General features: G+C 41.7%; 1 long non-coding RNA gene across 4 annotated transcripts in view; it reads left to right on the plus strand.

Moving 5' to 3' along the window:
• Nucleotides 1-26,731, plus strand: part of LOC131809435 (uncharacterized) — a 184,235-nt gene that overhangs the window by 111,998 nt on the left and 45,506 nt on the right. For all 4 annotated transcript variants that reach the window (XR_009345171.1, XR_009345172.1, XR_009345173.1 and 1 more), the window contains exons 2-5: nt 6,990-7,058; nt 7,948-8,022; nt 10,625-10,746; nt 13,989-14,353. This is a non-coding gene — a long non-coding RNA (uncharacterized LOC131809435). The remainder of the gene's footprint in view (nt 1-6,989; nt 7,059-7,947; nt 8,023-10,624; nt 10,747-13,988; nt 14,354-26,731) is intronic.

Consider the following 26,731-nt stretch of genomic DNA (forward strand, 5'->3'; position numbering starts at 1 on the left):
TTTACATCGGAAGCCCTAGAGTGCATCCCAAGGCAGAAAGAGAGGAAGGAACTATGGACAAGAGCCTTTTTTGTGGTTTGCAGAGGAAGGAATGAGCGAGGCAGTGTAGGTAGGCCTAGGGTTGGCTATTCTGAATTACTTCAGCGGATCTTAGGGCATAGGAGCTATCCCTAGTTGTCTGATTTCTGGCCCTGGAGTGATTAGGGCAAGTGGATAGTGGTCCTGGTGTGAGTGCCTGACAGAAGAGGTGGTTGTAGGGGTGTTTGATTGGTTTTTAATTGAGAATGTGCCCTCAGGAGGAGGATGCTTCCCAAGGAGAGGGTGACAAGAGAGACAGGAGGCCAAAGCAAGGTAACTCAGGCATATTGCTGGGTTTCCCAGAACAAGGCATGTCCATTATATGCATGTAGGGCAGGAGTTAAAACATCAAGTTCACAGAAGCTAGAAACAGGGCTAGTATGCCCTGCCTCAGTGACCACAGCTACACATTCCCAAACAATCAAAGCAGCTTGGAGTGCTGCTGCTCACATCTCATACCCATTGTATGATTTTGTGTGAATGAGAAATAAATTTCTGTAGTTACAAAGCCACTGAGATTTGGGAGTGATTTCTACTACAGCATAATCTACATTAACCTGACTAATGTACCACCACACCATTCGTGATGGGAATTCAGGGAGGTTACACAAGTAAAACACTCCCCGATGTAGTCTCAACAGTGTTAGCTATTATTATCATCCTTTGCTAAAATTCTTCTTCAGCTTAGTCTGCTCTCTTACTTGTTTTCTGGCAGCTGATAAATTAATATCTATCTCAAATAAGATCAGCTGACTTGTTATAGTATATAGCTATGTGCTTTAACTTCCTGGTCATATTTATCCTCAGAATGAAAAGGTAAGGTAGTTATTTCTATAATAACTAACAACAACAACAATAATAATTGTGTTACTGTTGTTATTTTTACATTTTAAAGAAAAAGAAACTGAAGCTCGGAGAAGGTATGTAACTTGCCCATGGTCACACAGTGAGTAAGTGGCTGCATTAGGATTTGTTCCTGTCTGTCATATTCCGACACCTGGTCCTAACCACCATATTATACTACATTACACTTCCAGGATGCCTTACAGATTGGAGAGATTCCCACAGTGAGATATTTAGCTGAAAATTCTGTAAAAATAAAGAACCCTTTTGGCACAGAAACAGCTGTCCATCAGCTTCACTGTCCAGCTTCCATTTAAAGGTTCCCTCGAAGCAGCCTTCTCTTTAGTCCCTCACCTTGGGAGAATTCAAACATTGACCCTAAGGCTGGGACAAGATTGTAAAGTTATCCTCCCCAACCCACTGCTGTGTTTCAATATGGCCGCTTCAACCTGCTTCCCATTCTGCATTCTCCCTCCCACCTGCCTTCAGTCCCTCCCCTGCTCACTGCTGATTGACTACTTCCTTCTGCCATTCCCACCTCTGCTAGAGAGGAGGGAAGGTCAACAACCACTGGCTCAATCTCCCTGAAAGCTACCTGTGGCCGTGAGAAACAGCCCTGGACGGTGGGCCACAAATGAGGGTCTTTTGGGAACAATGTGTCACTTCCTGGTGAAAGAGACAGCACAAGAGGAGACATTTCTGATACCACCATTTTCCCCTGGTCCCTGCCCTGAAAACAGTGAGTGATACTTGAAGCCATAGAAGTCATCTTACTACTGTGAGGCAATGAGCATAAGGATAAAAAGTTAAGGCTTGTCAGTGACATACCGAACCACTGGAAAGAACCTGGGTTCAGTTGTTATCACTGAGCAGCTATGCTAAAAATAGCAGCCACTGCCCCCCCTGGCCTCTTGTTATGTAAGAAGAATAAACCTCTTTTTGTTAGAGCTACGGTTGGTAGGGTTTTTCTGTTATTGGCAGCTAAATGTGTTCCTAATTTATATACTGTATCATCATAAATCTTCATATACATCATAAAATACCATACTTGGAATTTATCCTCATTTGCATATCTAGTTCCCAGTTTTGGAGAATTTAGATTACACCACTTTAACTACTTTAAATAATCCTGTGTTGAACATCTTTGTATATAAAGTCTTTTCCATATTTATGATTACTTTCTTTACTGAGGATAGAACTTCCTGGAGTAACTTCAGGCTCTTGACACATATTAACAAAAAGCTTTACAAAAAGTTTGCACTGATTCTCAACATTTTGCCTCCTGTAAAACAGCATATTACATGGACTCTTACTTGTTTCACAAATAAAGGAAGTGGATAATCTAAGCAAATCAGAACGAAACTCTGCATTCTAAGTTTTGTGCATTTTCTTCTTAGAAAAAATCCTGCCTTGATGTGTGTTTCAGTTTGTTTGAAAAGTATGAAAAAAAAAACTTTCTATAAAATGAAACATTAATATTATGTAATGGTTGTCTGTGAATGGGTCTTTCTTACATTTGCCAAGGTAGATGCCCCAGTGAGCGGTTGCAGATGCATTAATCTGAGTGAAAGACTAGAATGGAATCTCCCAGTGTTTGTGTGGGATCAGATGTTGGCATGCTATTTGAAGCACACAGGAAGGGAACAGATGAAATGGGTAGAGTTGGGAGATGTGGGCCTGGTGCATGTACCTTCAAGGTTTCCTCCCATGTATTATCTCACTTTATATTTAAATGACCTCATTATTGATTCCATTGTACAGATAAAGAAATGGTAGCTTGACAATTTAAATATTTTGCCAAGCTCCCAGAAACAGTGACACTGCTGGCATCTAGCATAGATCTGTCTGATTCTCATGCTTCTGCACTTCCTATGTTTCCTCATTTCTAAAAATGAGGAAACAGTGCATGGAGAGGTGGCAGGACTCGCCGCGTGCAGAGATGGGTCTAGAACCCAGTACTCCATGCACTTTACGTTCCATGCTTTGACCTCCCAAGGGAAGCAGTGAAAACATAGTGAGTGAGATTTAACAAAGACACAGCCATTACCGGTATTCTGATTTTCCAAGTGACATCCATGTCACTGTTGGCCTGTAGTAGTTAGGTCACATGTCCCTCACCCAGTTTGGGGGATGAAGTTAATCTGATGAAACATCATTTGTGATGATGAAGGATTTTCTCGAGGAAAAGATAGCTGAGGGAGACAGTACTATGAGCCCACATGGTTAAAATGCTGTCCTACGTCCAAAGATCTGGACTCAAGTCCTAGCTCCAACCTGTGGTAGCCAGAGGACCCTGGACAAATTATTCAAATCTCTCAGTGTCTCAATTTTTCCAGCTTAAAAATGGACATAAATAATGGCATAACACATGAGGGTTTTGTTTTGATTTTTTTTTAAAGATCTATTTATTTGACAGAGAGAGAGATCACAAGTAGTCAGAGAGGCAGGCAGAGAGACCTGGGGGAAGTAGGCTCCCTGCTGAGCAGAGAGCCCGATGCGGGCCTCAATCCCAGGACCCTGGGACCATGACCTGAGCCAAAGGCAGAGGCTTAACCCACTGAACCACCCAGGTGCTCCAACACATGAGGTTTTGGTGAGGATTAAATGAGACAAAAAATACAACCGCTGGCATGTACATAGTAAGTGCTCACTAAATCAGAAAAGTCATAGATTGTGATGACTTTGTAACTGGATCCATTCCCTTCTTCATGTTCTTTATCCCTGCACCGAAAGTGTCTTTCACTTCTCTGGTCACCATCTGACGGAATGCCTTGAATCTACATTCTGCTCAACAGACTGAATGGAACTTAGATGTGCTGATTCCAAACACTGTATTTGGAGAAGGGTGTTCCATGCGGAAGTTTTAAAGTAAATCAGTGGATTTCTAGTTTGCCAGCTTCCCTTGCAGTGGGTTGGGGTCATTTCTACCTTAAAGATATGATGCAAGGTTTCAGCAGAGACTTTTTGCTCTTTACCCTTTCTTCATACTCAATTCAAACATCTTCAGGAGTTTCTAACTGCCTGAACCAACTTAAGGTTCTGCTTCGTACATTCAGTCACCAGATATTGATGTGACTACTTCTGGCACATGAATTATGTGTAGATGTGACATGTGTGCTTTTGGATGAGCACAGTTAGGAGCCAGCTAGATGCCCCTTCCCTTGCTGAGATGAAGCCACATCTTTCAGGTGGTGTAGCTATAAGATGCACAAGACCTGTCCAGGCCACAGTGGGCTTTATGTGAGTAAAAATAAATATTCATTATGTTAAGTCATTGAAAGATTGGGGTTGATGTGTTACCAAACAAAAATTAGGCAAGTGGTTCTCAAACTGTGGTTCAGGAACCCCGAGGTATCCCTAAGGCCCTTTCAGAGGTTTTGGCAGGTAAAAACAATTCTCATAACCATAAAAACAAATCTCATAATCATACAATCAAATAAAAATTAATATTTTTAAACAAAATTCCTGTTTGTCTTTCTCACTCTCCTTTCATGATTGCAGAGCAGAGCTTTCTGCAGGCTTTGTGTGATGATGGCATTGCTCTGATGTCTAATGAAATGTCTCTTTGTGTATTCTTAGGTTAAAAAATGTCTCTTTTAATTTCTCATGTAGCAAATATTAGTCGGTATAACCCATATAAACAAAAGCTCTTTGGGAGTCTTTAATGATGTTTACGAATGTAAAGGGGTCCTGAGACCAAAAAGTTCAAGAACCACTGAACTGGTCTACTTTGCCTAATAAAGAAATTATATGGGCAATTTGGAGTGGGATGTGGTGATTCCAATCTTTTTTAGTCTTAAATTTGATTTTTAAAGCTTTCTTTGTGAACGAAATACAGAGTAAAAAATGAATGCATTTTTAATTCAATAAAGCTCTTGATGAAGTAGTTTTTTTTTTTCCCCCCAGGGACTGAAAAAGATTGGGAGTTGATGGGATAGTCAGAGATGGATGCAGAATTTGAAAGCTTGGATCATAGAAAAATTAATGAAACATAGCAGAAGGAATCGTACAGCAGGCACATTTTATTGCTGAGCATGTTAGTCAAATATTGGTTGATAATTTCTACCCATAACATTAGCAAGAATTTTAGTGAATAGAGTATGAAAAAATAGGCAGGTAAGTTTAAGAGGCTGGCTGTGCTCTAATTAATTATTAAACCAGAGGAGCTAAGATTTTGTATATACCTACTATCTGCCAGATCTTTTATACACATTAGTATATATTAGTAATAAGTACTAATCATTATAACCCATAATAAAAAATTTTTATTATAACCTCTATCTTATAGATGAAACTGACACTATTAGAATCAGAAATTTAACTTGGTATTTTTTTTTACCCCAGTATCCTTAATTTTTCCATAATGCCACGCTGTCTTGATAAGCTTATCAAGTCAGAGAAAACAGGGATGCAATCAATATGGGTCAGGGGAGGAAGTCATGGCATTTTTTTCTAATATTTTGTTTTTGAACAGTTGCCCCTGAAATGCCATTTGTGCCCCAAAGATACAGTGCAAGTTTTCAGCAAAGACTTGTTGCTCATTTCCTTTTCTTCAGACTCAACTCAAACATCTTCAGTGGTTTCTCATTGCCTGAAACCACTTAAGGTTCTTCTTTGTGCAGTCAGTCACCAAATATTTATTGATTTCCTATTGCATAAGAGACACTGTCCTGGATGCCGGAGATACAACAATGAACAAAACCCACAAACATCTCTGACCTCTTGGAGCTTACATCAAAGAGGGAGGCTGAGAATAAACATGATAAATAAATGAAATACACATGATAAGTGCAAAAAGGAAAAAAAAAATCAAAGAGGATGCCATTCTCAACAGGGTGGTCAGGGAAGCCTCAGTAGGGAGGTGACCTATAAGCAAAAGGCATAAGAAACCGAGAAGCTGTGGATGTCCAGAGGAAGAACCTTCAAGGTGAACAGAATGACGACATGAAGGCCATGAGGTAGGGACTGTAAGAGCAGCAAGGAGGCCACTTTGGCTGTAGTTGAGGGAACGAAAGCTTGCCCAGCCATTGGAGGAATCTGGGGCTCTCCTGTGAGCAAGTCGAGGCCGTTTTCACTATTGCGAGTCAAAGAAAGCATGATCTGCTTTGCAGTTTAACTGAATCACTGTGGATCCTGCACTAAGAATCCCATGTGTGTAGGAGGGGAAGGCAGAAGCAGGGAGGTCTATTGGGAGGATGTTGGAATCCAGGTGAGAGATGATATGGCTCTGTCTAGAGTGTAGCAGAGAAGGTGAGGAGGAATGGTCAAACTCTGGGTGTAATATGAGAGTAGAGTCAATAGGATTTTCTAGTAATTGTCTGTGGGTTGAGAAAAAGAAGAGTCAAGGATGAACCCAAGATTTTTGGCCTGAGCCGCTGGAAGGAAATCAACCAGAAGTGGGGAAGGCTGGAGGAGGAGTAGACCTGCAAAGAACACCAGGCGGTTTTAGGACTCAACATTGTGATGCCTGTTAGACTTCTTGGTCTAGATGGTCTATGGGCAATTGGAATGTGCATGTGTGGAGTCCAGGTCATGTACTGAAGACACAAACCATGAAGTCATCGGAATAAAGGTGGTGCTTAAAGCCATGAGAATAAAAGATATGAGTGGACAGTGGAAGAGGTCCAAGGACTGAGCTCTGGGCTCTATTACTGAAATGGGGGCAGGTGATGAGGAGGAACAAAGATATGGAGTGTGAGATGGAGCAGTCAGTGAGGAAAGAGCTCAACCCATCTCTCTTAGAATCCCATTGTCCCACTTACTTGCCCACATGGTCGCTGTGATCTGGCTATCCACTGCCAAATGCTCACAGTGGTTCCAGTCTCCATGCCTCATTAACACGGCTGTTCTGTGTAGCTCGATGCCAATCAGCTCTTTCCTGACATAATTTGGTGCTGGTCTGTCTTCAAGGACCATTTCAATGCCTTTCTTATATCACTGAGTGTCTCCCTTTTATCTGTACCCTTTACCACGTTTTAAAAACAACTCGTGTAGCAATGCCATATTTCTCCTATTACAGTCCTTTGTGTACATGTATGTTACTTCTCCAAACTATGACCTTTTTGTAGGCAAGCACCATGCCTTCCTGGAGACGGAAGAAGATTGAGCGAGATTACATCTCATTGAACAATCATTGGGTAGGTATGGACAGGAGGAAGATACAAAGAAGCATTGGAGGTTTTATACTAAATAATACCTTCATTGTTATTATGTGTTGCTGTGGGAACAAAGATTACACTTCCATAATAGAAAGTGTAGTGACTCATCTGCTTTTGGTATAGGATGGACCTCACTGCTGTACTGTCTTTGGATTTAAAAATTCTCCTTATATCAGGTGATCAAAAAGGAATTTTAAACATTCTCCCAAAGCAGACATAACACTGAAACATAGTAATTCTAATATAATGGGAGATGCAATTCAGTTTTCCGTTGATAAAGACTTCCTAATTCTGGAGTGATATCATAAACTGGTGACCTGGGATCCAAAACTCAGGTTGCAGACACGCATTTGCTTTGATTGCAGGGTTCTGTGTCCTCCTGTGGATGTCAGGCACCTCTGCTTCACACTGTTTCATCCTGGGCTGCTTTACACGTTGACCTTACCGGCTGTAGCAGCTCTTATGGCGGTGGATCCCAGCCCAGCAGTAACGTGGGGTGCCGTGTGAACGTGAACGAATGCTCTCTTGCCATTGTGGGAAATAATAGACTGTCAGTTAGGCTCCTGAAGGCATTTGAGTGGGTGACCTTTGTTTAACTTAATAAATAACATGTAACTATTTTAATTTTTTTTAAATTGAGTCCTACCATTGGCCTGGTAAATAACGTATCTTCCTTGTTAGCTGGGCTAGAAAAACCACTAGAAATGAACAACAAGGAGATTCTGACCAGATGTAAGTAGACTCAAACAAATAAATAAAAAAGGACAAATGTAAAAGTTGAAGAAAAAAAAAAGGCTTATTCAGGAATGAACGTTTTTAGTTTTGATCTTCATTACTGACTAGCTTGATTTTCTTGTTTCCACTTTAGGCTCTTTCTTGCCCTGGAGACTCAATGATTTTATGTCTGAAGGTTCATAAGTCACAAGATATCTGGAATTAGGTGGTAAGTCTTTTTCTTTCTTTAGTGGGAGCCTATAAAACCTCAGCAGTTTGTATTGTAAGGCAATCAAAATTAAATGGAGTCTTGCATAATTGGCTCTCTCTTTCTAATGTTTCCATAAAAACGAAATACTATAGACAACCCTCGAAAATGTTGAGGCCTTTTTCTTCCTAAGTGTAAAAGGAATGAAAATTCCTTGGGAACACTCTCTTTGATATCTATCTACCTATCTTTGGTAAATACAGATATTTGGTAAATATATATATTTCATTATACCTATATATATACACACATATACATGCACACAACATATGACAAGTAACGCTTTTGGCTTTGTGCGCATACTATAGAGGAATCCAAAATTTGGAGAATAATTGGAGTAATTACTCTTCTTAAAGATGAAATGTCAATGGAAAACTTTTGGACAGCTTGAGCTTTAGAGCACCAAACTGATGATGGATCATTACTATTGTGTGAACTCCCTTCAAAATATCTCTGAAAATAAAAAGGATGGGAGATAAGGCCAGTGAAGCCTCAGAACTTTTATTAAATCACCCATCTTTTCATTTTTATATCTTAAGAATAGTCAGTTCTTTCGCTGCTAGCACAAAATGACCCATATGATGTGTGCAATGGATTTTCTTACCCTTTTATTATAAGAAATATCTATCCTTGCTTTTCACCTTCTGGGGGTTTGGGTCCTAGAACTTCTAGAAAAGTGGAAAGAAATACCTGAAGGAATGATGGGAGTTGACTTTGGCAATGGTTTGGGTGAAAGTCTCTGACACTGAGTTCAGAATTCTTATATTGAAGGTAGGTATTATTTTTAGAATCAAACATGCTGCTTTAGAAGAAGAAATGGAAACATGTAGTATCTTTCTCCTAAAGTGCTGGCACTTGGGTTGGGCCAAAACAGCATTCATAGGAACAGCCAGGAGAATGCAGCTGGGTAGGAAAATTGGTTCAGATATAGTTCCTAGCAGAAATGAGGCTCACTGAAGATGAAGACGGAGGGTGTCAGGGTAGGAGATTGTTCTCAATGTAGGGAGACAGCCCAAAGTATGGCACCGAGTACACACCTTGGGAACCCAATGGAAGCTGCTCCGGGAGATAAAAACAACAGAGAAAGTTCAGGTGTAACAAGGTATGAAGAAAATAAGGGGAGGGGGGCAACGGGGAGGAATGAAAGAGACTTACACCTGGAAGAGAAGGCGAAACAGAATTAAATAACTTGGGAAAATAGCTGACATATCCTAATGAAATGGCTACTGCTCGATGTGTCATGTCTGTATTTTCTGGAATTCTCTGCTATGCAGAGAAGGGATCATATAATATGTTGAGTGAGTTTCTCACACCATCTTGCTTAGTTATTAAGTCAAAGTAAGTCAGAAGTCCTACTGCAAGTGGAGTGCCTAGGCCAGGGAGATTAAGGTTGTCTTCTAAGGTACAAATTCTGTATTACAAAGGTTGAGAAGAGGCGGGTGCCTGAGTGGCTCAGTTGGTTAAGCGTCTGACTCTTGGTTTCAACTCAGGTCGTCATCTCAGGGCTGTGAAATAAGCCCCCGTTGGGCTCTGCACTCAGAAGGGACCCTATTTGAGGATTCTCTCTCTCTCTTTCTACCCCTCTCCCCACTCACACACTCTCTGTCTAAAATAAATAAATAAATATTTTAAAAAATTAAGAAGAGGATTCTTGTGAAATGACTAGAGGGTGACAATAAACCCAAATAATCTATGGCTTAAATATCAGGAATACATAAAAGGGAGAAAACGATTATTTATAAACTTGCCAAAGTTTCAATATTATTGGAATGGCCCAGACTATTTCCTGTATTTTCAAAAATAATTGTTAATAGCATTTGAGAAAGGCCAGGAAGAGGCTCAAGATAGAACAAGGTAAGAGAAAGGTGTGATTTTAGGTATAATTGGTACGTGTATGATTTGGCCATTAGGAGAGAAATTGATAAAATTAAATCCTCTGTCTATAACAGAAATAATAATGCAAACAGGGCTTAATTGGCTTAATTGAAAGGGTTCAGACGGACACAGCATAATTGTGGAGCACTTTCTGAAATGAATAAAATTACCACAATTTCATACATAAAGTGGTGGAATTTAAAACTAACAAAGATGTGGCTTACAAGGCCCCCAAATCACATTAGTCCATGTGCTTATTATAATCGGTAGAAGTACTCCTTGTCTAAACAGAGAATGGAGCTATAAGATATAAGGTGTGGAACCGGTATGTGGCATTTTAACTGCATCATGTCCATTTGAAAACACAAGACCCCTGTATTTGCAATGTGTTGAAACAAGTCGATATTATATCTGCAAAACCTTCAACACTGGGTAGAAGTTTTCCTTCCCTCCTCATTTTAGGAATGTTTCTAGCAATGTTTCAGATTAAAGAGGTAGAATTTATACTAAAAATTTTAAATGAAAGTTTTACACTTATATATATAAATATATAATGTCTGGATGCTCTTTTCATTGATATGTGGAGGGATGGGAGAAAACACTCGATACTTCAGAATACAACAGAAAAGCTTAATGACTAGATTACTATAAAACATTTGAAATTTTCAACATTATTATTAACTTCTAGGTGAATAAAAGTTCTGTCCAGCCAGTTCTTCTTCCAGCTGATGACAAAACCACCTTGGAAGGTATGAAAGACTGAGTCAATTTGAATCCAGGAGGAATATCAGAGGAGGAAGGCAAAGACTGGTGAGAAAGAATGAGAAGTGTGGTGAATAGTGGAGTTTCTGCTCTGTTCATACAGCCCTTTCCACATTGTGCTCAGTAGCTCCTTGTGACTCTTGTACCTGTGCTTGGCTCCCCTTCTCTTCTTGGCCCTTACCTCCACTGGCCATTATATACTTATCTGTCTTCTCCTCCGTAAGACTTGTCTCATCCAGTGCCTTATGTGGACGGCATAAAGCATTGCCTGGTGCTTAGGAAGTGTTAAGTAATTTTTTAATATATATAAACGAATGGGTGAATGAATTAGAAAGCTGATCTGATCCTCAGATCTCAGAGTGGAATGATGGCTTCCACGTTTTTAGGTTAGGGTCATAAATATCTTGCCGGGGAGAAGATTAAAACCTTGTTTCAAATACTCAGAGCATCTGTACTTGATGACAATGGACATTAATGAGGCTTATTGTGGTGATTATTTCACAATATATAAATAAATTGAATCATTATGCTGTACACCTGAAACTAATGTAATGCTCTATGTCATTTATATCTCAATTTTTAAAATGTTAAAAGAAAAAAGTAAAGTTAAAAAAAAAAATACACAGCATCCCTTTTTCTGCCTATCAAAGTATCTCATAGTATATACTCTTAAGCACATATTAATGTGTTTGAATGAATTTATTGAAGGTGAAAAAATTAAAGAAGGAATAAAAGGTGCTCAGGATACCAGAAGAAAGGAAAATCAGTATCTGTGTGCAACTGAGGGACCCATGGCTGGGGAAAACCTCAGGAGAGGAGCAAGGTGCAGGGATTGTAATGTGTTGCTTCTCCAGGTGAGTCTAGGCTGAGACGGTCCCAGGTAGCAAATATTTGTCACACATTCAAGTCAGTTTTCTTAAAATGTGTGTTTTATATCTACTTGGCAGCCAGGCTGAGGACTCAATGGTGGAGGGACCGAGAAGGTATGCCCTTGGTGGCTCCCTTCTGCCCAGCTCTCATCCCAGACTTGCATCTCAATTAAACATGGGCTCTGAGAACCCACCCACCTCTGGAGGCAGCCTACTCTCGAGGCCACTTGATCTTCTTACCTCCTCCCTATATCTCTGTACCTCTCATCGCAAGTAACTTATCAGAACATCTGCCAACCACATACTCTGTCCATCTCATCATCTCTCCAGTGATGTTTGGGGTCCGCTCTCATTTGTGTTACCAAGCAGCTGTCTGGCTTCCATTCATCCTGACTCTTGAACTTAGCAATGCCTTTTGTTAAGAGTTGTGTGTAAAATGAGTTAACTGCAAATATTTAGGGGTAGATTACAGGAACATCAGTAAAAACTATTACTGAGTGTGGTTCTATGCTTGGTGATATATAGTTGACACAAAGGGAAGTCCTATCTTAAGAACCTAACCACGTAATTCTCACTGGGCTTATCACATGACACACATTATCTCATAACCATCTGATGTAGGAACAGGTATCATGTTCTTCAGGAGGCAGCTGAGGCTTAGAGAAGGTAGAGAACTCTCTCAAAGTTATAGAGCTGGTGACTGAAGGAGCCATGCCTTAAACAGATCCATGCTATCTCAATGGGAATTTATTCTTAGTGAGAGGAAGGATGGATACAGATGAACATCAAAGAAGAAAACATGTCACTGAGGAATCAGTAGGGGCTGGCACTAGTCATTAAAGAAATGGAGTAAAGAACTGCATGAGAGGGATAGAGCTCTGTCTTGTTTCTGCCAGTAGTTTCCATACCATACCCCGGAATCATTTAAATTTTCTATTATTAGTGCCTATTATGAGTCAGGGATCATTTCTGGGCTTGAGATATAGTAGTGAAGAAAGCAGAGCTGCTGGATTATTCATAGAGCCTCAGCTTTGCTGCCCTGTGGGGGACAGAGCTCTTTATGTGGCCTACAACCTAAACCCTGCCACCCCTTGGCCCAATGAACACACCCCAACCCACCCCCTCCTCTTTCTTCCACCCTCAGTCTGACACCCAGCTGGTTCCTGCCACTCACCAAGGCAGCCACTCACCTTGTGGTCCCATAGGAAGGGTCTAGACAGGGCCATGTAATCAATTCATGGAATCTAGCTGCCTCTGCCTTGGTGGGCCTTTTGCTTCATTAAAATTAAAAGTAAAAATTATATTTTATGACTGCCGTGGTAGATAGATGATGTAATAATAATATATAAAAACATTTTATTTGACTTAGAAGTTTGTATTTTTTCCCTATGCTTCTAAAATAAACAAAAACATTGTCCTGGGCCCTTAAAAGTATCACAGGCCCTAGGTCCTTTGCCCACTGTGCCTCATGCAGATTTTGATTGGGGAATAAAACATCATTTGCTGAAAAGTTATCACTTACCTATTGCTGACCAGGAAGGCAGACAAAATCAGGCAAAAAAAAAAAAATATATATATATATATATTATATATATATATATATATATTATATATATATTTGTACCAACAATGTACCAAAGAGGAGATATAGATATATATAGGAGGATATATATAGGAGATATGTATATCTATATCTATATCTCCTCTTTGGTACATTGTGATCTGAACATGAGGGACTTTCCTGGGAGTTTAAGACTCTTGCCCTTTTGCTTTGATGCTATCATCATCACTCAGTTGTCACTTGGTAATTGCCTGATTATATTATTTGGTGATAAGTGAAGTTTTTAAGCCAAAAATCCTTCCAAACAGCTGTGAATGGATTTGGTTTTGATACTTTATTTAATTTACCACTGCATTTGTAAAATCATAATTAATCTAGTTTATTTAATAATCCACCCCCAACACAGGCTGGAGGGTATTTTACAAGGGTGCTTTAACTACACATGGCTCGACACTGTAATTTTAGAGGAGTTCGAGTGAACCAAACACTCACATAATTCTCACCACTGGTGGATTTTGTAATTTTTCCCCACAGTAAGAAGGTTCTTAATGAATATAAAATGTTTTTCCAAAAGGTTGAATTCACTTAGTAATTTAGAGATATATCTTTCTCTTTTAAGGTTTTGGAATCTCGTACCTGACCTTTTCTATTCTGTACCCAAGATAAATATATTTCTTTGGATAAAGTTAATGATGTTATAACTGATCCTGAACAAAAGGTTAAGTTCTTATAAGAAGCACAATTGAATTTTTGGCTAATCTGTTAAAAGTGGTTTCATCTGCATTTTTGTTTTTCCTCTAAATGTAGGTGTCTCTCTTAATTAGCCTTTAGAGTGAATTTGTGTTATCTCTCACTTTTAGGGAGGCCACAACGGTGATTTTGGAAGAACCTGGTTAGGGAAGAGTGAAGCACGATTATTTTTGTCTACTTTGTTAAGAACTGAGAGTTCTGAAAAGTCTGGATTGCACTATGAAAAGTTTGCGTGCTTAGTGAAATGTTGTCCAGTTGGCCAATCCACTTGGTCTTGGGAAATGTCCTAGAAGATTGGCAAGAAAATGTTCTCAAGAGAGCACAAGTGCTGCCAATTTCCAATTGACCAAGACACATTACAAGGACAACCTTCTCTCGGAGCAACCTGGCATTTCCACTCCAATTGGAATCTGCAACAAAAAGATGCATGCGGGAGAAAGACTAAATAAACAAACCTTTCAGATTTCCGCTCCAGGTGAGTCTTTCTTGGTCTATCTGGTGAGTCTCTCAGTTTACATCTGGTCAGCTCTAATCTTCTTCTGTTCACTGACTATTGCAAATATTAAGGAACAGTGGGCGCCTCTGATAGGTTAGTTTTATTTATTTTTTTTCTTTTTTTTTAAATTTATTTGACAGACAAAGATCACAAGTAGGCAGAGAGGCAGGCAGAGAGAGAGGAAGGAAAGCAGGCTCCTCTGTGGAGCAGGGAGCCCGATGCGGGGCTCGATCCCAGGACCCTGGGATCATGACCTGAGCCGAAAGCAGAGGCTTTAACCCACTGAGCCACCCAGGCGCCCCAGGTTAGTTTTAGAAAGGAGAAACAGCCATGGCAAATGTAGCAAGAGTGAACAGATCTATTTTTAGACATTAACACAAGGCATTGAACCTGCCTGAACAGTCCAAATTGTTGCTAATAAAATTTTAGATTTGCTATGCGAGGAAACCTGCCTGTCATATTGGCCCTTGCTCAAGTAGCTAGCTTCCAAGCCCCCGGTGCCTGTGTGGGAAATGATGACAGCTGTGCTCTTTGCCTGGCTGCTTCCATTTATGAAAACATGGGGGTAAATGGCAGCCACCCCCACAGGCCCCTTTACCGTGAATCTTCTTTTGTAGCTGCAGCCAAGAGTAAAGGCCCCCAGCAGAACTGAATAACATTCAGGCCGTACCTCAAATAGGCTTAATTTGCTTTTTTACAAAAAAGCCCTTAGGAAACTGGGGTTGGTGTGTGTGTGGGTGGGGGGGGGGGTATTTACCTAACTGGAATTTCTAAACAATATTTTTTTGCTCATGAAACAACATTCATTTTTTTGTTATTTTAACAAAACCACTTATGATAGTTTAGGTAAGCAAGACAAAAATACCCAGTTCTGCCAAGAAAAATTTTCCTCCTGAAATTTATTTTTGGGTGTGGCTGAGGAGGGATTAGAAGGCTTGGAAGCCCACACATGTCCCTTGGCAAATCTGGCCTCATTCTGCTTTTAAGCACTGTCAGTGATGTCACCTCTGAAAACAGAGCCTCGTCCCAGATTAGTTCAGATGGTTCCTTCAGTAGGTTAACTTTTCCTTATCTCTAGAGTTTTGGTTTCCTTTATCACCACACTCCTCACTTCCTGTGTCTTTCAAAGTGCTTCTGGGACTGTGGTTGTGCCCTGTGGCTCTACCCGTCTGACTGTCAGAGTGTGGTCCCCGCCCAGCCTTGTGCAGACAGCACAGAAGGAGAGCCCATGGCACTAAGGAGCAAGCCCAGTACCATCCCCCACATTGTCCTCTTGGCCCCTGTTCCTATAACCTGAAAGCCATCCTCCGAAAACCTCCTCCACACTTGCGTCTACAGTTTCTATTATAGTCACATCATTATAAATCCCTTGGTCACCCTAAAAATTCCAGTCTAGAGGGGTTTGGCTGGCGAAGGTCTCTATCAGATGACTGGAAGTTGGTAGGGATTTGGTGTCTCACTCCCATTTGGTGTCATTACTCTCTTATCAGGGATGTGACTCCTCTGTAGGGAATGCTGGGGCAGGGCTCTCCTTGCGTGTGGAAATGACGAGTAAATGAGTAGAAGGAGAATCCCAGGGACCCATAGCTCTCAGCTTTCATGCCTTCCCTGGTTGTCCAACAGATTTTCATTCCAGTGTTTGTCACTTGATTTATTCATTTCCATCAATACCTGTTGCGCACCCCTCCTCGGTGCCAGGCAGTGTTACAAAGGCAAGCTATAGTCCGATAATTCAGGGTCTTGGGCACCAGCAATCAAGTTGAAGAGAAGGCAGCTCAGCAGACAGTTTAAAGCAGGTGGAAAGTTCTGTGGTAGGGATATCCACAGGATGGGGTGGGAGTCTGGAAGGAGCACCCAACCCCGACTAAAAGGGTTAGGGGAGTCTTCCTGGAAGAGATGCCACTTTAAATTGAAAAATTAGTTGGCCTTAGTGTAGTAAAGAGAGAGGTAGTAGAAGGAAGAGAGAGCTTGGCATTTTGAAGGCATACAGGCCTAAAGCTTGATGAATTAAAAATAAAATAAATTCACAACTCCTTCATTGTAACCAAATCAAATGTCTGCTGTCTTCTTACAACCCATTTCCTTTTGTTGAATTATCTTTGGATATGAAGATTCACCGTCCAGCATTCCCACATAGTCAGTTTCATACTTTTGTGATCAGTTCTGGTCCCTGTATTTTAAGAGAGTGATAGAAATGGTGACGATGCTCGGAAGAAAGAAAATGATGTCCCGAGAGAACTTAAAAGTTGGGTCATAAAGCAAATGCCTGAAGGAGCTGGTGTTGTTTGACCTGAAGAAATGACAACTCAAAGGGCTCCAAATTTTAAGGGTTCTCCTTTAGAAGACAGATTCGTCAGGCTTTGACAACTCCTCATGTTGCCACTGTGCTTCCTATCAGATGTCAATGATTAACCAAGCTCCAGGTGCAGCCTCCGGACCCCCACGTCTGTGGTACTGTCCACGGTCATTACTCTGCAGGACTCTGGATGAACTTTCTTCACCATTCTGAGGCTGGGCTGCTGAGGGCTCAATGGAGACCAGTGCATAAAAGACAGGGATTCAACTTTAAAAACTGTCACAGATGGTCAATGATGGAATAGGTTGTTCCTAGAGGTGGTAAGTCTGCTGACATGAGAAGTTTTCAGAGGCTGGCTTTAGGAAAAATGTCAACTTCTCAATGCTTTTGATGGTTCTACCCTCCTGCCTGTAGCCCTATGGTAAAAAATGCAAAGAGACTGTCTTGGGGAAATAGCAAGTCAGAGATCAGGCCGTGGATGAGGGGGACCTTTTTTGGATTACAAGGGCTTTGGGCTGCATAGGGAAAGATGCGCTAAGGAGTCTGGACCCCAAGCATGGCCCTTCTAGCAGAGCGTTCGCGTAGGCACCTCTGAGCACCCGTCCTGCAGGGTCTACTAGTGGCTTGGAAATTTGGGATCTTAGGGGCAAATGTGACAAGATGGATGGTACTGGCTTCCAACCCTTAAGGCTCCCAAATGCTAAAGTGACTCTGAGAGAGGAGAGGAACCTTAGTCCTGGTGACAGAGACTTGTCTGCTCCTGTCACTCTAGACATTGGCTCTCTGGGTGTCCATTTCTCACAACTTGCAAAGGTCTCTCTGGACACTTGCCTGGGGAGCTATTTGTCACACAGAGACAACAGAACTCTATTTTAGCCAAGTTCGTGTTTACTTAGATCCACCCCACTACCCAGGTTTTGGGCATTCCACCCCCAAAACTGACAAATCCAGTGATTACGTGATGGGTCACATGGCCAACAGCTCAGAGTTGATAGGGCACCCCCAACCCATGGGGAGGGGCTGGTCCTGTTCTGCAGCTTCTGGGATATAACGGTCCTTAACTGTGGTTTAAGGGGAGAAAAAATAATAGGTTTTCTTATCATTTTCTTAAGGTTGCTTTGGCAAGCAACTAGGGAGTAGGCTTGTACTATTTCTTATATACTATTCTCGAAATTGCTAATGTAAAATCAATTATCCCAGCATCATTTTAGACACTGTGTGAAAAGTACAAGAGTTGTACTAATGATTCAGAGAATACAGTTTGCCCCTGTGGAAGTTGTGCTGCTTTATCACTGATTGTTCTCACCCTGTGCTTAACCTTGAATGATTTTCCTTTTCCAACCAGCATCCCAGTGCCATGATGTCAGCCACTACTGTTTAGATCCGTCCACCAGGTCTACACTAGTGAATACCCCAGGGCCAGTGACGCCGCTCGTTCGCCAGCGGCTGCAGTTATTCTGCATTGACCAGCCAGCACTTTGCTCATCATCAAACCTAGTCCAAAGTAAGCCTTAGAAAAATCCCAGGTAGGGGGCGCCTGGGTAGCTCAGTGGGTTAAAGCCTCTGCCTTCGGCTCAGGTCATGATCCCAGGGTCCTGGTATCAAGCCCCAAATCGGGCTCTCTGCTTAGCAGGGAGCCTGCTTCCTCCAATCTCTCTCTCTGCCTGCCTTTCTGCCTACTTGTGATCTCTGTCAAATAAATAAATAAATAAAATCTTGAAAAAAAAAAAAAAAAGAAAGAAAAGAAAAAGCCCAGATATTTCACGTCATTGAAAGACCCAAAGACAGTTTCCCATGGCCAGGAGTCTTTCCAGGGCCCTAACCAGACAGTTATTACAAGAAAGTCCTTGAACAATGTTATGGGATGAGGAAGATGTCCTGGATAAGCACTGAGAATTAAAGTTGGTTGCATTTGGTTTTTGTCCTAAAATCAGTATGGCACGAAATGACTGCAAGTCTTCAGGGCTTTACGACTGATATTTCTTATGGTAGCTAGCATATTTTGAGGGCTTTCTATGTACCACGCTGTATGATATGGAATTTTTTGCATCATCATACTAAATCCTCATCACCTGATGAGGTATCAATAATATTTTTCCCATTATAGAAATGTGACCCAGAGTGCTTAAGAAATTTGCCAGAGTCATCAAGCCAGTTCATTTTGAAAAGGGTGGATGAAAAGTAAATAAGATTTGGTGGGCTCTGGCTTCCAGCATCACCTAATTTAATCCAGTTTTGTACCAAGTGCAAGACTACCTATATTTGAATCCTGGATCCACAGCTCACTTAGACTGTTTCAACTCAGCTCCTTTGTTGACCAAATATATCTAATAGTATCTATAGTAAAGGGGTGCAAAGATTAAGGGGACAATAATAACATTACTTAATACTTATGAATGCTTATCATGTGCCAGGCACTGTTTCTAAGTTCATTGAACATATCTGCATCTTTCTTTTTTCTTTCTTTCTTTCCTTTTCCTTTTTTTTTTTTTTTTTTTTTTTTAGGATTTTGTTTATGTGACACAGAGAGAGAGAGTGGGAGAGAGAGAGCACAAGTAGGGAGAGCATCAGGTGGAGGAGAAGCAGACTCCCCACAGAGCAGGGTGCCCAATGCGGGGCTCCATTCCAGGACCCTGGGATCATGACCTGAGCTGAAGGCAGGTACCTAAACCAGCTGAGCCATCCAGGTGCCCCATATCTTCTTCCTTTCCTTTTCCTTCCTTCCTTCCTTCCTTCCATCCTTCCATGCTTCCTTCCTACCTGATTTATTTATTTATTTTAGAGGGAGAAAGAGCACTCACGCATGTGTGCACATATGTAGGAAGAGGTAGAGAGAGAGAATCTTCAGATGGAGCTCAATGAGGGGCCCCATCCCCTGACACATGAGATTATCACCTGAGTAGAAACTAAGAGTCAGACTCTCGACCACTCAACCAACTGAGCTACCCAGGCGCCCCTCTGCTTATTTATTTCTGACCACAAATTGTGAAGTTGGTACAGTATTCTCTGCTTTTAGAGATGGGGACACTGAGGCACATAGAAGCTAAGTAACTTTCGCAAGGTTATGTAAAAAGTCAGCGATAGAGCTGGGATATGAACCCAGGCAGCCTGTGCTTGAACCACCACGCTGTTACCTTCAGGAACGCAACCCGAGCCCTTATCACAGTGCCCACCACATGCTAACTGATCAATAAACGTTCATCATTTAAGCACATAACTGTGCCAGATGCTATGCTTGCTATATATAATTTCAAGAAATTCTCATGACTACCTAATAAGGTAACCATGAACCCACTTTTGCATATTTGGACACTAAGTTACTAGTGAAGATGAAGTACTTTGCCCAAGATCACATCTCTTTTTAGTATCACATGTGGGTGGCTCTACTGGGACACAGACCTTTTGCCTCTTGAATCATAAAATGTAGGGCTTTGACTATAGCCAAATATCCAGACTACTGTTGTTGGCTTTAGGAATAATAATCCCCAGATAGTAGCATATTTTCATATAAGACTTCTACATTTTCTGTGTCTCTCAAATGGCTCCCATGTCATCTTTTTGATGCTTATTTTGGTTTGGTTTCTGGAGCTGTGAAATTGATCATGTTTTATACAGTTGGATTTTTTTTTTTTTCTTTCTTCCCTCTGCTCTAACACACAAAGTCTCCACGTTCAGTGGAACATTGGCACTGCGTGATCCATTTCCCATTCTAGGGCTCTGCTGCTCCTCACTTTGGGGTGATATATCAGACAATCAGTCACAGCAAGATGCTAAATGCCAGATGTTGCTTTGTCAGCTAGGATCATCCTTTGAACATCTGTCTCCAGTCCTGAGAGGGGAAATGCCCTAATGTGCTGAAAACATGGCTATTTATAAGGAAGTGTCTGGCTGCTAATTAGGTATCAGGAGTGATCCGAAGAAGTAAAGTTACCCCAAAGGAAACTGGCCACATTCTGAAACTCTGATCATCTCAGTGGGTGAGGATGACAGGGTTATTGGCATACTCTAAGGAAGAAATTACTTAACACCCTTTCCTTGCCTTCTTCCCATCCCAGTGGCTGTGTGGTATTCCTAGGCCCATCTTTGTTTCTGATTAATCAAGTAAAAGAACATTTAGAGAAGGCTTGTTCTGGGGGAGCCACTGTACTATGTAGTGAAGAAACTATTATTACTAAAATTTTGCCCTTGAAGAATTATCATTAAACACAATTTGGTCTACATGCCTTTGTATAATTAAAATTTTTTGATTCACTTATTTATCCATTCATTGAAAGGTAGAATCGAGTACCTGGCATATCTTTAAAATTAATTAGAATCATGATAATACTAAAATAAATGTTTGGTTTTTAAACTTCTTGTTTTTTTTAACTTTGTCTTTAGTACAGCAAGCCTAGGGGTTAGCCAGGGAAAATGTTATCTTGTATAGTTTCCTGTTGCTGCTATAACAAATTACCCAGGTGCCCCCGCATGGCATTTTGTTCTTATAAGGACTCCAGTCATGTTAGATTAGGGTCCATCCTAGTGACCTCATCTTCATTTGGTGACATCTGCAAAGATCCTATTTTCAAATTAGGCCGTGTTCATAGGCACAGGGGTGTTAGGACTTCCACGTGTCCTTTTGGAGGATATAATTCAACCCATAACACCCTGTAAGATAACCATATACCATATATCCCTAGGTTACAGATAATAAAGTTAAGTAACCCAGAGCAGGAAAGGCTTCCTTGAGTTCCCAGTGAGGGTTAGAGCTGAGTCTAGAATCCAGATCTGTGGACTTTCTGGCCTATGCTTTCTTACCTACCTGGGTAGGTACGTGCTTACTCTAGTGTCACATTAAAGAGCCCTTGGAACAGAAACTGTGTTCAAATCATTGACAAGGAGAGATATTTAGAAGCTTTGACAGCTATTTTTAGGGAATGCAGTGGCCTTGCTTTATGGCCTTGAGGAAATCACCTTTTAAATTTGACCTTATTTGCGCTTTGAAACAGGATTATCCTACAAATTCAAAATGAAAATGACCAGTGACTAACAAACCTGATGAGCAGGGAGAGCCACAGAAGTGAGGAGCAGTACTTTGTGTTAAAAGCCTACAAGCAGAGCTTGGGCATGGGCATGGGATCAAACACAGGAGCAGGACAAAGTTATTGTGGCTGGCCCCTGAACCCTTCCTCTGCATGTCAAAACACTTAGAAGCTACCTTCTTCCCTTCAATGGTAGGATTTAAAATCTAGAGCCCATATTCCTTCTTTAGCACCAATTATTAAAAAGAAAAAAATAGAACATTTCAGCTATTTTAGCCCTTCCTGAATTTCATCTACTTTTCATTCGCTCTTAAAACTCTCAAGACTCTAAGATGAAAACTTTTCCTTTAATTAACAAAGACGGTCGGAAATACTTCACACGCCCCATTGTCAAACCCATGGTTTCACTTGGAAAAATGAAAAAAATGAGATTTGGAATCTCCCCAAGCCCCAATTAGGTCAAGTGGAACTACATTTTAGAGAAAGGATGAGGAAAGCCTCCCTCATGGATCTGTATCTCTAAATAGATTGGGGATTTGCTAACGCTCTGGGTTAATCATGATGAGAAGGGAAATGGCTGGCTTTGCAGTCACTGAATACACGGGCAGCAGGAAGAGTTTGGAGATGGCAACTTGATATGTCCTGTATGCTGCTGCCCCTCGGAACAATTTGTTACTTAAACTGTAACCCCTGGAGGATTTTACTAGTTACCAAGCACATTTAGATATGGCCTTAAGAAATACATATACTGACAACAGGTCTTTGGGGAGAAGGACGATGTACGACCGTGAAGCTGGGCAGCTGGGGATGCCCGGCCCGCCCAGGGCAGAACGCGGCCTGCCTCAGGGAAGCCAGCACCCGGGAACGCCCGGTCAGCTCAGGGTGGAACGAAAACCGCCTGCTTCCCTTTTTCGATTTCGTTCCTTTCTCTTCCCAGAAGCGCCTGTTGTTAGTTAGAGGAGTCCTTTGAATGTGCTCGGTTAACTACAAACTTTATTCTCCTTCTTGCTGGTCTGCAAGACGGGATTAACGTTTGACCTTCATCAGTCCTGTTGGCTATTGTTTTCTATCCATTAAAAGTGAGACTGTGGCGTTGCTCGTGGCCGCAGTCCTTTTCGACTGTTGTCCCCTGCTCCCAGTCTCTTGCAGCTGACTTGTTTGTGCCTAATTCTTCTCCCGTCACCGACTGGAAGCGGCGATGTGTATGTGATGGAAGGGGTACGCTTGGACAAAGGAGCCCACATTTTCTTCTGAAAGTCTTTTCTGTGCGAAGTGGGAATTAATGTTGGACACATCCATGAGGGGAGACCCCCATCACTCCCACTCAGCTCTGCCCTCCCTCCCTCCCCACTCCATTTCCTAGGTTACGGGGGAGGGGGGGTGGATGGGTTGGCCTCTCTTGCCATTACATCCCATACCTATCACTAAAGGATTGGGTAAATCTTTGAGGAAGCTATAATTCTATGATGCTCAAAGAATCATCTCTTTATTATCATCTATAGCTACGCCAAGGAGAGCCATGGAAAACATTTCCACTGCCCACATTCACTGTAGATTCGCACTGCATGGTGGGCCATAATAAGGAGAGCATTGTATGAGAAATGATGCAGGAAGGAAGTCCAAATCCTCTGAAGGGTACACTAGGCAGAGCCTACCTTCTAAATGGCTCATGGAAATGGGGAGCTTGATGACGAGAATCCTCAGAATTTCCCAAAGTGTTCTCCCTGGATGATGAATTCCAGAGGACCTAATGGTTATGACAGTACTGTGCTACAAAGAACAGAAAACTCAGGGACCTTCCTACTCCATGTGTGATTCATGGACAAGCACCTGCATCACCAGGTAGGTGGGTAGGTGCCCCACCCCAGACCTACTGAATCAGAATTTGCATTGTAACAAATCCTTGGGTGATTTGTACCCATATTAAAATCTGAGAAGAACTTCCTCTATCCTGCACGGCCATAAACAGAAAGTATTTCTTTGATTCAGTAAGAAGTTTAGGAGTAGGCAGCTCTGCCTTAGAGCAGTGTTTCAGGGATATAGTCGGAGACCCAGGCTTTTGCCATCTTTGGGCTCTACTCTCATCAATATATTAGGCTTAGCCTTCATTCCCTGGCCTGGGAAGCACAGAGTGGCTGCTCTCCCAACTGACTTCTGGCCAAGAGGAAAAGGGGAGGGCAAAGGCCACTCGTTAAGAATAAAGGTAAGGCCTCACTTGTTTTTCTAGAAGGGCCCATGCCTCTAAGGGTTCTGTATCTTATTGGCCAAAACTATGGTACATGGCCACGGTTAGGCATGAGGCAGGCTTAACTAGAAAGTATTTAATGTTGTAACCTTTGCAGTGCAAGGGAAGAGGTCTCTGAGTTGTCTTGGGTGGCCAGTCCACTGCATTTGCCATATTTGTTAATACACGTTCGTAGAGGGGAAAAAAATAACCAACTCAGTTAGGGAAATGAATCTAAACAGGTTTCTTTTATACGGGACTTCTTAAAGCCGTTCATATGCCAAGGTGCGTTTTAAATTTCCCAGAGGGGAATACAGTATGTAGTGTTTTCTACTTACCTGATCACAGAACTTTTCCTAGGAGTCAGTTTTTTTTGCCAACCACCTCCACTCCACCCAAATATCAAAACACTCACACACACACACACACACACACACGCGCGCGCGCGCGGGAAAAGGTAGATTGATATCATGTGATTATTTTAAAGCGGGGTTCATCAAACTTTTCTATGAAGGTCAGATAGTAAATATTTCTAGCTTTGTGAGATGTATCTCTCCTGTCCACCTATATAACCTGCTACTAGAGCATAAAAGCCTTGGACAATGAATAAATAGATTTGGCCCTCTGTGGGCTGGATTTGGACGATGGGCTATAATTTGTTGACCTCTGTTTTAGAGTTAACTACAACAAATCAAGATTAAAAGCAATAGAGACAACAGCATCTACTAATAGGTTCTACAAAAGATTGTAAATGATAGTACAAAAGATTGTAATATAAATTTATATTTGTTGCCTTTTTATATTTTATATAAATATATTTCTGTATAACATGAAATACGTGTATGTATGCACACATATTCACACGCATACACACACACATAATTTCTCTGATCCTAACAAACTTGTGAAAGATATTATCACCATTGTGTAGTTTCCTGAAAAAAATTAGAGGGTCATGGTATCCATTTCCTTAAAACTTGGAAGCATTCGCCAGGGCTCTAGCTGTCATATTGAGTTAATTGTATAACCACTACACTGTTTTGAATTTATATTTTTCCCCCCTCAGTATGCTCAGAGAATTTGTTCAATTTAATCTTCAAACTTATTCTTTGAGGGAATCCAGAACCCATCCATTTATTCACATGGGCCTTTGAAAGCATTACATGTCCTTTGGATTTACTATTGGATTTTTAAATTTTTAGACCATAAAATCCCTCTCCCCATCTCCTCTTTCAGCCATATTGGACATTTAAAGGCAGCTCAGTTCCACTGCTCTTAGGCGCTATTGTTCTCCTGTGCGTGGAGACCCATCACTGCGATGTCTATGGTGTTCTAGCGCATTTGCTTATTTAAATGCTTCTGTGGGTTCCCCTGAGAAACAGTAAGCCCCTGTGTGTATTTAGCCCCAGGCCTGTGTGTGTTCTATTTGTCCCTGTGCCCTCAGTGCTGAGCAGAGACCATGGTCAATGAATGCTGTTCAGTGAAGTGTGCCCTAAGAACAGCATGGACAGGGATGGTGGGGGGGGGGAGTCTGGTGAGGGTGATGTCATGGCTGCTGGAGTGCCCTGGGACTTTCAGAGCCGCGTCCCTGTCCCCTGCACTTACCAACGCCCTGTCTCCACCATTGCAGTAGTCCATCCATTCTGGCTCTGCTGGTATTTTCTGTCACATCGTGACGATGAGAGCAGATCCCAAGGTGGCCACAAAGAAGTACCGGTGGATTGAGTTCAGGCCATTAAACTGCCATCATGCGACCTGTCTCATGTCATTATGGTCCAGTTCCAGCAAAGCAGAGAAATGGGGGGGGGGGGGGGAATGACACAATCACTAAAGGATGTGTTCTCAGACTTAAATGAGCCTGAAGGAAGAAGCATCTGTAATAGATGCAATGTTTCCCCCACAACATACACACACGCACATGCACATGCACACGCACACACATCCACACACCCACACGCACACAGCCGCTCCTTCAGAGGGGAAGTTTGTAAACCATAGGAGGAAGAAAATTACTAAACTAAGGCTTCCACCTGCATGTGAGACCAGTGCTGTCCCTCTGGAAACCTCAAAAGCCAAGTCTGGTTCCCAGAGACTTATGAAAGAAACGTTGCAACTTCAAAAGGGGGAGTTTTGAAAAGCTGAGACCCTTAAATCACGCTGGGTATTTACCTGGTGACATATGTTGCTTCGTATTTTACTTTGGGGTTAAAAAGGAGAGCAAACAAACAGCATTGCTGAACCACGAAACTGGGTGAAAGCACATGTGCAGTGGCATATAGTGGGCCCCGTATGATTTCATATTGAGTACCCCGTGGCTTGGATGTGCCTAACTAGAGAGTGACTCTTAGCAATGCTGTTAACAGGAGCTTTGATTTGGAATTCTCTTCCCTGAAAAGGTGCTCTCGGGACTTTTCATCTAGTTTCTGGCTTTAGCAGGTTTCCCGAGTAACACCTCGCAACAGCACCTCGCGGGGCTCTCCTGTCTCTGTGTTTGTGTGCTTTCTTTGTGCTGTTGTCCTGTTTGGCTCATTTCTTAGGGACAGATTTGCACAAAATGTCCGCTTCTCTTGGCTTCTCCCACTTTTCGTATCAGTCTCTCTCTTGTCACCTGGTCTTGCAGATAGGCCTGGGAACTTTGGGCATTCTTGTGTCTTAATATCATTTTAAAAATGCCTCCCACCTCCTCTCTAATTAGCTGTAATCAGGAAGGCTAGTTGGTGGACACATGGTGTCGCCGCTCTGTGAAATGCTGCCTGATGGCTATAAACATGGCCATATGTTCTCGGTGAAAGATGGCTGTAATCACCAGCAACAGC

Source organism: Mustela lutreola, chromosome 10, assembly GCF_030435805.1.
Source record: "Mustela lutreola isolate mMusLut2 chromosome 10, mMusLut2.pri, whole genome shotgun sequence".
Classification (NCBI taxonomy): domain Eukaryota; kingdom Metazoa; phylum Chordata; class Mammalia; order Carnivora; family Mustelidae; genus Mustela; species Mustela lutreola.